This window comes from Ixodes scapularis, unplaced genomic scaffold (genome assembly GCF_016920785.2).
Source record: "Ixodes scapularis isolate PalLabHiFi unplaced genomic scaffold, ASM1692078v2 PGA_scaffold0__279_contigs__length_252992795, whole genome shotgun sequence".
Lineage (NCBI taxonomy): Eukaryota > Metazoa > Arthropoda > Arachnida > Ixodida > Ixodidae > Ixodes > Ixodes scapularis.
The window spans coordinates 138,235,476-138,250,772 of NW_024609835.1; positions in this window are offsets into that span (position 1 = coordinate 138,235,476).

Below are 15,297 nucleotides of genomic sequence, written 5' to 3' on the forward strand. Positions count from 1 at the left end.
GTCCGATGCAAGACCGGTGACGGCCATGCCACGAGGCCTTTCGAACCCCTTGCGCTTAGCCAGCAGAAAAGACTACAAGATCTAGCTGAAGATTTCGTTCTTACATATGCTTCCACCAATGTTTCATCACCAGAAACCTTAGAACAGTAAACGAAGGTACTGGCCCTTTCGATGACGATTTCATTGAAAATGAACTCGCCGTGGGGCTTCATAAATGTCGTTGCCGCAATGCGTCGGGCTGATATGAAATAAGCTGGCAGGCATTACAAAATATTTGTCCAGATGGTTTTCTTCTACTCTTCAAATTGTTCATCCGCACATGGCAGTCGTGAAATTGTCCTGCTGAGTGGAAAATGCCTGTCATAGTTTCACTTTCAAAGCCAGGAAGACCACCAGCGCTAACAATATCTTACAGAACTGTGGCGCTAACGCCATGTGAGAAAAACAAATTATGCAACATAGTCGATTAATATGGTTACTAGAGCGACACCAAATATTGCCAAATAATATGACGGGATTCCGCCGTGCGATCAGTTCAGTAGACAACATACCTACTCGACTTTGTTAGAGTGTCGAAGAAGCCAGACAACATCAACACACCACTTTCTTTTTTCACGTTGTAAGAGCGTTTGATAAAGTAAAAATCACCAGTGTACTTCTTCGTTTACCTGTCATAAAAATTGCAGGGCGTGCACAATGTTTTATTTTTGATGTACGTAGCTACAGGAGCTTCCAAGTTCGCGTTAGAGACTCTTTTGCCCTTTATATGGTGCGAGCAGGCATTTATGATTCTGACCATGTTATAGCAGGATTATTTTAATAAACTAGAAAGAGTATCTTTAAAACAATTTCTTATTTTTCAGGAACCAATTTCTAGCGTGAATTGATGGGACAACGTATTTCCCAGCAACCAGCAGGCACACCAAGCTGAAGTGCGACAGCCTCTGTTCCACTGCCCATGCAAGGTATTAACACTAACTGGTGAGTTTACTTCGTAACAGTTCACGTGACCTAGTGAAACGAGGAGGAGGTCCCGACACACAGGCGGACATTCCAGACGCGGCAAAGATATCTTATTCAGACTTCCTTGCTCTTTGTGCAGCAGCACCGGCAACTTCTCCACGTGTCTTTCTCCTCGTGGCACTACCAAGGCCAGCGCACGAGCTGAGTGGTACACAAACCACATCTCAAGACGCTTGCGCGCCCCAGCCTTTGCAGTGCTTTATTTCACCTAGTTTCACATGAGACGCGGTTCAAGCAAGCTGGCCCAGGCATCCCCACCTGGCCGGGCACGTCTACACATTGTTGCTAAGCCTAACAAATGCACACGTCCCAGCACAAAATAGAAAACAAAACCAGATTGTCTTCATGAAAAATTAATACTATTTTTACGCTCATTTCTCACATGTTTAAGACCACGAGGAACATCAATTGCAACTCCATTGTCATCCAGAGACCAAGAAAATTGAGTACCTGCAGTCACGTGCCTTTAAAAACAAATGCCAAATTGAAGTACTTGTTTTGAGTCTTGTCCCATCTCTTACTCGACAAATAATCATCCCGCTATTCGTCGAGTAAAACACTAATTTTTTGGGCCCAACACAAGACGCAAGATTTCAAGTAAAACGCCAAGCTGATGCAATTGCAGAAGCTGCGACAAATTTTCTGAAGCTTGCTCGTCACACCGGAGGCATAAACTGGGGCAACGAACCTAGTTCAATGATTCGTCTTCACAGAGCAACTGCTGCTCGGAGCATGCTTTATTCACTCGCGTACGCGCACCATTCAGATGATCAAACCCTGCGGCTCGAACGAATCCATCGTCGTGGACTGGGTGCTGCGCTAAATGTTCCCAGAACAAGATCAAAACAATCCGTTTATCCGGCGAGTTCATCATTTCAGTTACAACTTCAAATCGAACAGCCACTACTTAATACTCATGCAACCATTACGCCTTTATCAGACGGAAAGTAGAACATCACTCATACGAAGATTACAAGAAGTGAGTCTCGGTCTGTACAACTCCTCCAGACCCTATACGCCTATACGACCTCGAACCTTCCCTAGAACTCACTTTCCCATTGAGCTGCTGAGAAGAACCACCTTGGAGTGACTTTCACATTGTCAGAGATTTGTACCTCCCCAGTGTGCAGAGAAAAAAAACCTCTGCGGGATGTCGTACTCCAAGAAATCGCTGAAGTCATGTCGGGACACGCTTCGTATCTACACAGATGGCTCTGTAAATCGTGGCACCCTCAGCTGAACAGCAGCTTTCTCGATTCCAGCAGAACGCATAAGCTGGAGCGAACGGTTTCAAGAACAAGTGAGATCAACAACTGCTGAAATCATTGCTATTTGTAATTCCCTTGACTTCATTTAAACTCCAACACCCCAAACACTGCTCATCATAATCATGAACTCTAGAACGGTGCTGCAATGGCTATATATACCAGGATCTCACGGCAAGTCTGTCATCGAGACAAGAAATACTTTGAAAGGCTGCGATTTCCGGTAGAGTTTTAGTGGGTGCCATCTTAGGTGGGATTACCTGACAAAACCGAGGCGGATCGTCTGGCTGGACTCGCACGCAGTTTACCACGTTCAATATTAAGCACTATGTCAAGGAACCACGCCGAGCAGTCAGGTGGCACGTTAGTGACCTCGCACCGACCACCTTTGCGGCACACCAGCCATGGGGTCTGGAGCGAAAAGAGGCTATGCTTCTCCCGCAGCTTCGCTCAATAGGTGGATTCACACGAGCGTTTCTCTAGAAGATATGCGCTGTCGACAACCCCTGACTGCCTTAATTGCTCCGACGACGAGACATCTGCCCACATCATCTACACTGTACGGAGTACTCGGATGTTAATAGGTGGGAACAGCGCAGGAAAAACCGACGAAGGACGAGTAGAAGAAGTGCACAGACACAGCGCTGACTAACAACTGAATGTTTATTTTCAAGCGAACCAGAAAGTAAACACTGGGTGTGGAAAGGAAAAAAACACAGAAGCCAAAAAAAGAGGAGGAAACCCGATAAAACAAGACACTACCACGCCATATCACTTTCACACACGTGTGTGAAAGTGATATGGCGTGGTAGTGTCTTGTTTCCTATTAAGATGCTAACCAACTCGCCCAACTCTCTGCCGTGTCCTATTAAGATGCTTAACCAACTCGCCCAACTCTCTGCCGTGTTGTACTCGGATGCCCGTCAAGTCCTGCTCGCCAAGCTCTCCACCATCGGAATCGGCAATCCTTCAGAAAAGACCATCATCTTCCCTTCAGGCTCCAACCGCCGTCGCGGGAAAATTCAGAATTATCTACTGGCGTTCCTCGAGTCAACTGGCCTTGCCGATAGTTGCAGAAGCTTCCAATCCTCCCAGTGCAATTTATCCCATTTCTCATCTCTCCCTACTCAGTCCGTTTTATTATTTTCATATTTACCTCTCTCTCTTTCTGTCTCTAATTCTTCTAGGCAAACAAGTTCGGCAAACCCGCCGGAACAATCTTTCCTCATTCCCTCCTCATTCAGCGAGGACCCCAGTTTCAGCCCAAGGCTGACGCAGCACTCGGGACCGCCTCCTCAAGGTGACGTTCAAAAACGCAGCACTATAGTCTTTTCAGAGTGTTGCGTCAACGCGTTCGTCACTTCCTCGCAGCTCGAATTACAAACGCGACCCTTAAATCACGCGACAGGGATCGAGCAGTTGTAAACACTCTGAAATCAAAGCAGACTAGAAGCGGACGTCTTCACATCGCGGCCAATGTGACGCGGTCGCCTTTTCCCAATCAACTACCCTGTGCACGACCATGCACCTATAGGTCTTCCAAAAGACCCCCGGTCTTGTAAGGAAATCCCTGCTACGCCGATGGAATAACCCTGTAGGACCGCTGCCGTGAGAGCAAATAACAGCCGCACTAGTGGCGGCGGCTACCTCCCTCCACCCGCCTTTCGACAGAGCCAGGAAATTTGCAGGTCCCCCCTCACTCCGGGCCGAGTTGTTTGCGCAGCGTGTTCTTTGCCCGGGCGCTTTGCCCGGGCGGTCACTGTGCACGCGCATGTCCGTACCGGGGAGGGCGCGAGAAGGCCCCGCTTGTGAGTCTTGCACTCGAGGCGGACGCTTTCTCTCCGCGCCACCGGCCGTGAACAGTCGAGCCCAGCGTCGCTCGAACACGCAGGACTCGGCAAGGAGCCCAGACCGCGGGCCGGCACGGGTCGCCTTTCTTGGCCTCTGGGGGCCCCAGGTTAAAACCCGCTAACGCCTTACCCTTCTAGCCAGGTGTATCTTGTCCGTCCGTCCGTCTGTGCAAAATTTCCCATCCAAATTTAGTGGTGAAAGTGACGTCACGCGCCTTGAGGTAGCGTGATCTATACTTCGATTTGGTATTCCCGCTAAGTTTAGGGGGGAAATTGTCGTTAGATGACCTATACAGCTATTTCCGCGCTAAATTTAGCAAAGAAATTGACGTTACGTGGCCTATATAGAATAATTAATTTCTTTCGCTAAAGTCAACAGGGAAATTTATAAAATCATTGATTCTTATTTACTCCTTAATAGACTGTTTAATGTATTCTAAACAAATTGAAACGATCGTGCCTTAAGGACTGCGTTCTATGCATTATAAATACAAATAAAAGTCGGTGCCAATTTCTTTTTTTTAAGAAAATACACTTACACAAAGAATTAAATGTGCGATACAAGAATATTTGTACTTTCAGTAAATACCACTGATAATTATTCATTGACGTTTAAAACTTATGAAATATACGTTAGAATTTTTTTTCTCCACGCATAGACTTTTCCAATGTTTACAAAATCACAGTCCAACGTGCGGTCTTCACAACCCAGCACGTGCGTGTTCGTCGCTTCAGAAAGAGAGCAAAGCACGCGCCATACGCACGAACACTGAGAATGGCACCGGCCACACGCTCTTTTTTGGAAAGGTCTTTATGCTCTGTTTCACCTTATGATGTACCGCAGGAAAGGCTACAAGCGCGAGCTCCTTGCTCTGGAGCACATCTCGGCGGCACAAGCTCTCGTGCGTTAAGAGCAGCTCCCAAAGCTATGAGCTCGCGCTTCTAGCCTTCTCTGCGGTACAACATAAGGTGAAACGGAGTATTGCAGTGGCAGAAAAAACTCGAAAAAAAACAACAACAACAACAAAAAACGTGCAGCGTTCACCCCACTGATCTCTATTTTAGTAGGCTGGATCACGGATCGGGAGCCCGTCGGTGTCGCCAACGGCGGCCATAGCTTGACACCAGGCAATACACGCAAGTCTATGGGAGAAACGCACAAAAGTAAGAATATTTAAGCATTTACGCTGTGCTCGGAGGCGAGTATTTTATGGTGCGCTGCAATCCTCATGTCGGGTGTTTGGAGATCGATTCGGTATTTGTCAAACGTTCGGTCGCCGAATAAAAAAATCAAACGTACCGGAGCACCTACGGCTGAGCTGGCAAGCTTGTTCTCATAGTGGAGTAAACAGAGGAACTTGCTGTCAATGAGACCGTCCTCGGGGAAGCCCAGAAGTTGATGAATGACAAAGAAGTGCCATCTCGACAGCGGCTTTCCGGGAGTGAGCGAATTCCGCGGAGCAAAGCCTTCGAGCTTGTCGTCTGCTAAACCCAACTCAACGAAACCGCCACCGACTCCGCTGTAACTCTAGGTAACTCTCGCCACATTAAGCTGCACTACTGAGGAGTCACTCTCGACCACAAAATATTTATTTATAAGAACTGCGAGGGCTGTCAGTTTTAATCTTTCTACGCAAGCTATTTGTCGGTCTTATCGAACAGCATCCAAAAAGTTTCAGTGCCGACAACAACTTAGAAACGGGGGAAAACGGCACTTTTTCTCGTTCTTCCCATAGAATCCCATGCATTGGCTGGTTTCAATCAATGGCCACCGGTGGCGACACTCGGCCCCAGCTGCCGAGGCCGCGGTCCGCTATCCAGCCTACTACAATAGAGATCAGTGGTTCACCCCCTTAAATCGTAGCCAGAACAAGAGACCACGTGATCTCCAGCCGATTTTATGCCGCCAATTTTTTATCATAGCTATGCTTTGGAGTTTGCAAAGTGCAGGGAACGCGCTGAGCTCTACACATTGTTAAGGTTCGGCTACTCCCGTCATTTCAGCGATTGAGCACGAGCCACTACCCGAACGTGTGTCAAGACACTGATGGTCACGAGTCCAAATCGAATGCTCATGCAGTGCTCCTGTCCACTGTATACCGTATTTAAATATCATCACCGCAGGGATCGCAGAGCTTGATAACAAAGTCCTGGGGATTGCACTGTTGACATCGCCAACAATGCGATCCTCACAACCTCGTCATAAAGGTTTGCGAATGAGAGATTGAAAGAAAACGTCCGCTTTTGTTTTGAAGTTACACGTCGATAAAGAAGCTTCGTGGTCAACTGCGTTGCGTGCGAGTATACTTGGGTTTCATTAGTGCCAGTAAGGTTGTGTAAAGTAAAAAAGAACATTCCTACCCAATATTGTTGCGCGGCATCTTTAACACTTTTTACTCCTGAGTGTTACCTATTGTACTCAAAATAACATGTTGGTGAACCGTTTCTTTTTGTTTTCTTTCTTTGCTGGTTATTTTGTTTGTTTGTTTCTTTATTTAGACCAGAAGTCTGGGAGGCTGGAGCAGAAAGCGACCAAAGCCGCCTGACAAGGGTCCAATCCCCGTTATAGCGCTACAGCAGCAGAGCAACAAGTGAATAATCTATGAAAGGAGCCTCGGTATCGTAACCAACCGTTGTATAACTGGAAGAAGGGGCAAACTAAAACGTCGTTGGACGTGTCAAGGTGGGTTCTAGATGGCTTTTACCAAACAATCCAGGGTTCTTGTAGGCGAATAAATAATAATGAGACAACAAGGTGATCGAAGCTTGCCAAACTTTGCGGTTGCTAAGTTTCATTAACCCCTGTGGATTACAGCATGGTATTGCTTCGCTTAGAAAAGCAAACCCCTGTAGGAACATGTCACGTAGTTCCCTTCACGTCTTAGGTGCAAATCATTTCATGAATATATATCCTTTGTTGCAACAAAATAACTATACAACAAAGGTCCGGCCACAATATGAACGTCCTCTTCCGTGCTAAATGCACCTAGGCGCATTGGGCATTAGACAAAGTTTTATAGATTGGCAGAGCCAATCTATAAACAAAGCTAATTGACTAACAAAATCTCCCGACGACAATCTCCTACTCCAGAGCGACATCAAAATTTGCCGACTGTCGTATTTGGCAAATGTCTAAATGGTAATAAATGCATGCACGTATGTTTCACACGCTGGTAACCACGTAATAACATTAACACTGAATGACACCGCCCTCCAGACCACTCTCGAATATGAATGTCTATACTTCGTCTCACCCTACAATGGATTAAAAGCAGAAGCTACGAACCGCCAGATCCAATCACGATCCACTTATACATTGTGTGGTATTCCGCTTCAAAGCACGTATCGGGTACCGCGCCTCGGATCACCGATGGGAATGGGCCGACAGTGGTTCGGATCGAGAAATGAGTGACTCAACAATTTTACATTGCAAATAAGGCCACGGCTTACTGGCTCTTTGCAGTGTCGATGCTATAAAAATGGCGCAGCGTTTTTGAATTCGGAGCATTATTCGTTCAAACCTAAGCAACGCTAAGCGTGTCATAGTTTAGCGTGGAACGTGATTGGACCTGGCGGCCCGTGGCTTTGGCCTTTAGTCCATCGTAGGATGAGACGAAGTATAGGTGTTTATTTGACTAATAATTTGTCCTGGAATGTGCATGTCAATAAGATCATTTTCTCAGTCAATCGCTCTCTTGGTTATATTCGGCGTAATTTCAAGCCTGCTCCTTCTAACCTCAAAAGCCTTCTCTATATTACTCTTGTTCGCCCTAATTTAGAATACGCCTCATCTATCTGGTATCCCTACCATTCATTTTTCACTAAAGCAATAGAAGATGTCCAAAACCGAGCAGCTCGATTCATTCTATACGATCACTCCCGTTTTTCCAGTGTCACTGAAATTAAATCTCAATTAACCTTACCTGACCTTTCTCTGCGTCGCAAAATTTCCAGGCTTTGCCTCCTACATAAAGTGTATTACTCTCCCTCTTAAAATCAGTCTCTCCTTAGCCCACCCAACTATGTTTCTTCAAGATTGAACCACACATGTAAGATTGTCCGACCCAAGACTAAATCTGCAGCCCACCAGCATTCACTTCTACCCGAAACTATTATGGACTGGAATGGCCTTCCCGATATCATCGTAACCATCACAAATAACACCAAATTTCGCCTCGCACTAATCCACCACTCACCTCCGTAATGCCCCTCGGGGCCCTGAGGGTATTTGTAAATAAATAAATAATTGAAAAGTACTGATGGATGTTTCTGCCTCTCTGTAGCGTCAGACTAACGCCATATTTTAACTAAGTGGTTTATGCGACAAGACACTAAGGGGAGAGGAGGGGACGAGAGTATCACGCGGAGACGTCAGAACACCGAGCTCTGGTTGGAACGATTAGTGGGTGTACCCAAAGCTAAGCTGCTTCTGTCTCTCCTCCATGTTACAACGGCGTTCGAAAGCGAACGCCAACCTACCGGACGCCAATCGAACTCGTTCGAAGGAGGAGTAGAGACCAAGGTGGCTAGCGTTACGTCCACCCACTGATCCAGAGCTTGGCGTTCTCCTCCTCCCCCTGCAGTCTCTCGTCGCATAGTCCCTGACAGCTTAATAAACGCAGGACGTAGTTCTGAGCCCTTATTACCGCTAGGCAGCCACTGAGGTTGCGGTATTAGGCGATAAGAACGCCCGAAGAACTAATCACGGAGCAAGAAGAGTGAACGTACGAAAAGACCCGCCGTCTCTTGAGCTGTGAGGGACTGCTGGGACGCTATTCGTGCTTGGGAATTCGGGGGCGCACTTTCTCCCGCGCGTGTTTTGTGGCAACAGACTATCGATACGCTGCTTTGGTAGTTCGAAGCGGCGGGTTTTCGTCGTTCTCAAGGTACGACTTGACGGAATGGAAACGCAGATTATGCGATAGCACGAAACTATATACTTCGTTTCGTCTCAAGTCCGAGCGGGACTAAAAACTAGCCGCCACGCAAGCACAAACGTAAGGACTATAAAAACGCGATGTCACGACACATTTTTCGCGCTTGAATGGATCAATTGTTCGTATAATACACGGGTAGAAACACAAAAAGTGCTGTAATCTAGCGCTTTCCGAGAAGCCTGATTCTCCCCCATTGGCTCGTAGCGCTGGTAGCGCTCGTACTTGAAATAAAACGCAGTTGAACACAAGCGCATAATCGCTATATTTGAAGATAGCTATCTAGAAAGTGTAATAATAATGCAGCAATATATATATATATATATATATATATATATATATATATATATATACATACATACAGGCAAGCGGAACGAAATTCCGAGTGCCTCACACAAAAACGTTGCAGATTTGAGATTAAAAGTTTACGCAGTTGCTTAGAGTCGATCTGGGCCGGTTGTATTTGGCGCGCCCATCCGCCAAGTCGCCCCGAAACCGAACATGACAAACAAAACTCATCGAAGCCCACGGGCATTCAGAAAGACAAAGTTTGATTTTGTTCCCGGTTCACTGCGCGGACAATCGAAGCTGGAGAGACCCCAATCTGCGATCTTCACCTGACGGAGGACACGAACAAAAACAAGGAAACAAAGGGCGGCAACATTTACCAAAAAAAAGAAGCTCGTCAAGACACAACCCTATTATGAGTTGGGGACGTCTGCGTGATGAAAACTACGGTTTGCAAGTGTACAGAACAAAAAAAAAATCGCAAATAAAGATTAAATAAAAATACATGGAAGAAGTTAAGCGTCATATATACGCTGAAGCGGAGATAAAAAGTTTGCTACAGAATTTCGAAATAGGTTCGTCCTCGTCAATCGCCGTGTTTTCTATCACCTCTCCGCGCCTTTGTGTGGCGGAAAACGAAGCCAGAGAGGGAAAAGGATGGTCAACTTCTCGAAGCACAAACTTCAAGAACGAAAAGCGCTGGGACCCACCGAGATTGATTCTCAGATTCTCGTTTCTATTGCTCGGTATGTGCCTTGCTTTCTTCTTTTTTTCTTTTTTTTTTGAGTGTGCGTATTTCATGTCTAACTTTGTTGCCGGTGGACGCCGGCAAGAAGGGTGAAAGATTGAATCTTTTTTCGAGGGCTCCTAGCCGATATTATAAACGTAGTCGTCGAGTACATGGAGGGATCTTCATGCCGCTAGATGGCAGTGACTGGGTGTTGGGGTGCTTATATACTTTATTCTGTTCCCTTAAGCAAAAACAAATAAGAAAAATAAGGCGGCTCTTAGTAATGTCTGAGGCAGTGCGTTTTGTGTCTGTTCCCTTTCGAAATTTCTTTTTACTTTTTGTTTACCCTTTTTCATATTGAATTGAGGCTTTTAGTCGGTTCCAGTTGCGCGAACCCAAAATTTTGGCCGTCGTGAACTTAGACGTTGTTGATGAAGTGAAGAGACGAAGGCAGCACCAAAACAATAATTATATTTAATCGTTTTTTTGAGCACTGCCTCGTTTAGTTTGCAACTTAAATTGAAATTAGCTAATTTATTTTTGGAAATCATATTGTAAATGCGTCACTACTTTAAAAATTAAGAGATGGGAGACTGACTAATTCTAGCGAGTTCATAAGTTACTGTTTTACGTTTTTGGGATTTTGGCTTGCCACGAGCAAAACGCTAAGCTGAAACCCTTTTTCAAAAGAACTCTTAACATGAAAAACTTTATTAAGCAGCCACGATGTTTAAATCCTGCGCGATTAGATTTCTCTTAAATTCAAAATAACGTAACATAAGGTTTCTGTTTATAGAGCTCTGGATGAACTTGAGCGTTGAGCACGAATTCGGAAAAACAGCCGTTACCTCCAATCGAATTACTGGAAATAAAAATTAAATAAGTACCTATTTTGTTTTAAGACGTCACATGTACTGAAGGTTTCCAAAAACAAAAACACTTTATTATTTGTTTTTATTCTACAAATGAACTACGCGTCATTGACCCCAATGTTTCTGAACAAATGTATCTATGGCGGTCGAGACCAGATGCCAAAGTTTCAAAACTTAACGTTATCAGATTCAAAGTTATAAGCGATTTTCGAAAATTTTAAATGAGGAAATGGAGCCAGTTGCCGGTAGCATATGCTAATCACCTTTGTGCATTTGCGTGCTGGATCGGGTGCAGTTTTCCTTTTTTTTTTTTTTTTACTCCATTCTAAATTTTGAACCCTCCAGAACGCAATGTTTGGAACTCAACATGGCCCGGACCACGTGAAGCGGGATTGCTGGACTATCTACACGTAAAGTCTTAAAGGGGCGATGCAACAATTTTTGTACTTTGCGCAAATACCACTTAGAATGGATCCCTGACGTTAATGACCTATGAAACACGCGTTCGTTTTTCACCCCACGCAATAGAAGTTTCAGAAAAAAATTAAAGAAAAAAGAGCAGCGTTTGTCCCCTCAACTCGCAGCCCGAACAAGCAGCCACGTGATCTGGAGCCGACTATATGCCGCCAATGTAGAGCATAGCCACGCGCTGGGGTTGGCAAAGCACAGGGCACGCGCTGAGTTCCAGATATTGTTATGGCTCGGCTATTGTCGTCGTAGCAGCGATTGGACACGGGCCACTAGCCGAATGCTTCTCGAGCTAGTAATTATCACGAGCCCAAATCGAGTGCCCACGCAACGCTCGGGTCGAATCTATGAACAGCGTTCAAATATCGTCATATGGGTGTACTGCGAAACCCACGTTACGTCATCAAATTTTGCAAAGGAGAGATTGAATGAAAATGATCGCTTTTCTCCTTGAAATTACACCGCAAAAAAAGGAGTTTCTTGGCCAGCGGAGTTGCGCGCGAGTATCCTTGAGTCCCACTAGTGCCAGTAAGCTCGTGTACAGTGAAAAATATTCCAACTGAATATCGTTGCACAGCTCCTTTAAGCTAAAATTTTAAAATTTAATCCCACCAAAGCGCGATGTAATTATTTTTTCTATACTTTCAGTAAATACCGCTAAGTAAGAACTCATCTTTGACGTTGATAATCTACAAAATGCGGATTAGTCATTCAACTCCAAGCAATGGCCATCGCGTAAAAAAATTCGGTAAAAACTATTTGCGTTCACTCGCTCGAGTCGCAGCCAGACCATGCGGCTTTCTGATTGGGGGCCGATTATAGGCCGCAAATGTTCCTCATCGCCAAGCCCAGGGGTTGGGGCAAAGCACAAAGCACTGAGGTATACTGAGTTTTACTATAAATACTTTTATTCATTTGAACAGCGTTGTGTCTTCATCCTATACACACCATGCAGCCCCCCTCCTTTTTTATTCTTATGTAATGCACTTCTATACGGAGCATGATTAGGTAAATAATTCAATAAAAAGACTACGGGGGTTCAAAATGGCGACGCAGTACCGACCGAATTCGAGAGCTCGAGTCGGGAGGCGCTCTTTTCCTTGTTTCAGAGCAAATAAAAGAGAGAAGCTTCAGCCACAAAATGGCTTGATGTCATCGGGCGCACGTACACATAAGGCACCCTAGTCTACGAACATGTCCTGACTGGAATAAGCCAGGCCCGCGGACGGAGATCTTCATGTCGGGGAATATGGGTTTGGCGTTTTCTCTTATACTCCCTGGATTGGCTCCGGGCTGGTAGGCGAAGCCTATATTGGAAAGAACGAGACTTGATCAGAGGCGCCGCGGACATTCGTACTGCTTATTCTATGACAGCTCGCCGGGATTCAACGCGGCGAAAGCTCGGTTTTGTTATTCACGTGTGCGAGCTGTTTCGGTGTATTCCTTAAAACAAACTCAGCTCGGTAACAAGATAGCAAAAACTAGTCTTACAAACATTGACGGGAGAAAAGCTAAGCCCCTCTGAAGTGTGCTGAAAGGTTCTGTGCCGGATTTGGGTGCGTATAGACTTTGAATCCAGAAGAACAAACAAAAGAAAATAAGCGGTACAAGGAGGATTGACGGTAGTATAAACAAATGTCGTCTAGGAAAACGCCAAGTTCTGACTCCCGAGGCTCCCGTATATGCATCCTGCCAAGGTTTCTATTTCTAGCAACCCGTTCTTGTTCACACTATTTATATTGTCACGAATGACAAGTAGGGACACGGTAAGTGCAGTGGAAAACTAAGCGTTTATTATGTCAAACTTTTGCCCAGAAAAAAGTAAGTGGTATAGGCGTCGTAGGCGTCGGAAGCGGCGTGACAGCTGGACCGAGCGCTGGCGAAAGGCCGCACCTCTACAACAACGTGCAGGCCCTTTTATTGCAAGGGTAGCTTACATCGCGCACTACCCAAAAAGTACTAGAATAACAGTATGAACAAGCGGACATTAAAGGGAACTTGCGAGTTCTTTCTGAGTGCTTCAGAAATTAACGAAGGAATTAAAGAAAGGTTAGCGGCTCGGATTCGAACCCAGCACTACGGCGTGAGACCCGGGCACGTTAGCCACTGCGCTACATTCTTTGTCCCACCTTTATTGCTGCGCTGCATTTGCCGCTTGTATCCGATAATTCGGCATTACCCTCCCCTAAAAAAGTCGCATTGTTCCGGTGTTATACGTTTTGAAGAAACAAAACAAAAACACCTTGTGCAGCTCTAAACACCAAACGTCTATGGTCCGTTCGAGCGTAGTATACTGCTCGAGGCGCACGACGTTAACAACCACGGGTCGTTTCGGGTGGCGGGATGATAGTCGGATTCCGTCGGGCAGTACCTCGTAGTTTAAGTCCCCAGACGGCAAAGAATTTTCTAGTGTCCAAATTAGCGCTTAAAGAGTTTTTTGCTGAGTCCGCGGCGCCGAATTGGTGTCCAGACCCATACTTTGCCCCGGGCTGAAAATGGACGTCACGACTGCGGGGACTGTACTGGCGTTGACACGTTTCTGGCCTTGAATCTGTAGTCGGGCAAGCTGGCGGACTCCTTCTGCCCGTTTAGCAACCACCTGGTCGTCGTCGCTCCCGTCGTCAAATGGCTTGGGCGGCAAGATAAAGTCTAGCATAGTAGTCACCTTCCGCCCATGCACCAGCTGGAAAGGCGTCACTCGGGTGGCTTTTTGCACAGCCTTATTGTAGATAAATGTGACGTAGCATAGCACTTCGTCCCAGGGATTGCGCTCCACGTCAACGTACATGGTGAACATGCTAGCGATGGTCTTGTGAAGCCGTTCTGTGAGTCTGTTGGTTTGCGGATGATACACAGTGGTCCAACGATGGCCTGTGTGGCTAAGCCAAAGAACCTCTTGAGTCAGTTACGCCATAAACGATGATCCATGGTCTGTTATCAGTACTTCGGGGACGCCGTGCCGGAGGATGATGGACTGAACAAAGAACTTGGCGACTTCTACGTCGGTTCCATACGGAAGGGTTTTTGTCTTGGCATATCTCGTAAGATAATCTGTGGCGACGATTTTCCAGCGGTTCCCGAGCGCCGACAATAAAAGCATCCCGAGCAAGTCTATTCCGCTGTGTTGGAATGGCGTCGTCAGAGAAGTAATCGCTGGAGGAGTCCTGCCGTCTTTGTCGGTGGCTTTTTGCGTCGCTAGCACTTGTGGAGTGATTGGGCGTAGAATTAAACGGTCCTCGGCAGCCTGGGCCACTAGTATTTCTCACAAATCCTGGCGGATTTTTTTAGAAATCTGATTTGTGACCCTTCGTCGGCTTGAGAGTGATCCCAGCGGTCTTGATGGCTTTAAAGCACGGCTCTGAGTCGTCCCAAGTGCTCGTCGCAGTCACGCAAGAATACCATGACGTCGTCGAGGTAGACAAGACAGCTTTTAAATTTTAGTCCCGTTAGCACTGTATTCATGACCCACTGGAAAGTCTCCGGCGCCATGGAGAGTCCGATGGGCAGCACCTGGAACTCGTTTTGTTTTTAACAATTTTAGGGGCATGGCAGCGCGGCTTGTATCTGTTCAGAAGCGGCAGTCCCATCGCGGATCGAACTCAGTGGTGGGCCTCAAGTTAAGTACAGAAAAAAAGTAAACGAAGGAAAAGAGGAAAATCGAAACGACACCAAAATGTAAGCAGCCGAAATAACCCCGAGGGCGTATTGAAAAGGGCGCACGCCGATCGAACCAATATCAGCGAACAATTCATCGGCTTCCACTTTCCCGGCCAAAAAACAAATACAAAAAGTAACCACACGAAGAGCAACGATGCGGCCTCACTGATAATAAAAATTAAAAAAGAAAAACGAACACTGCAGACTTTA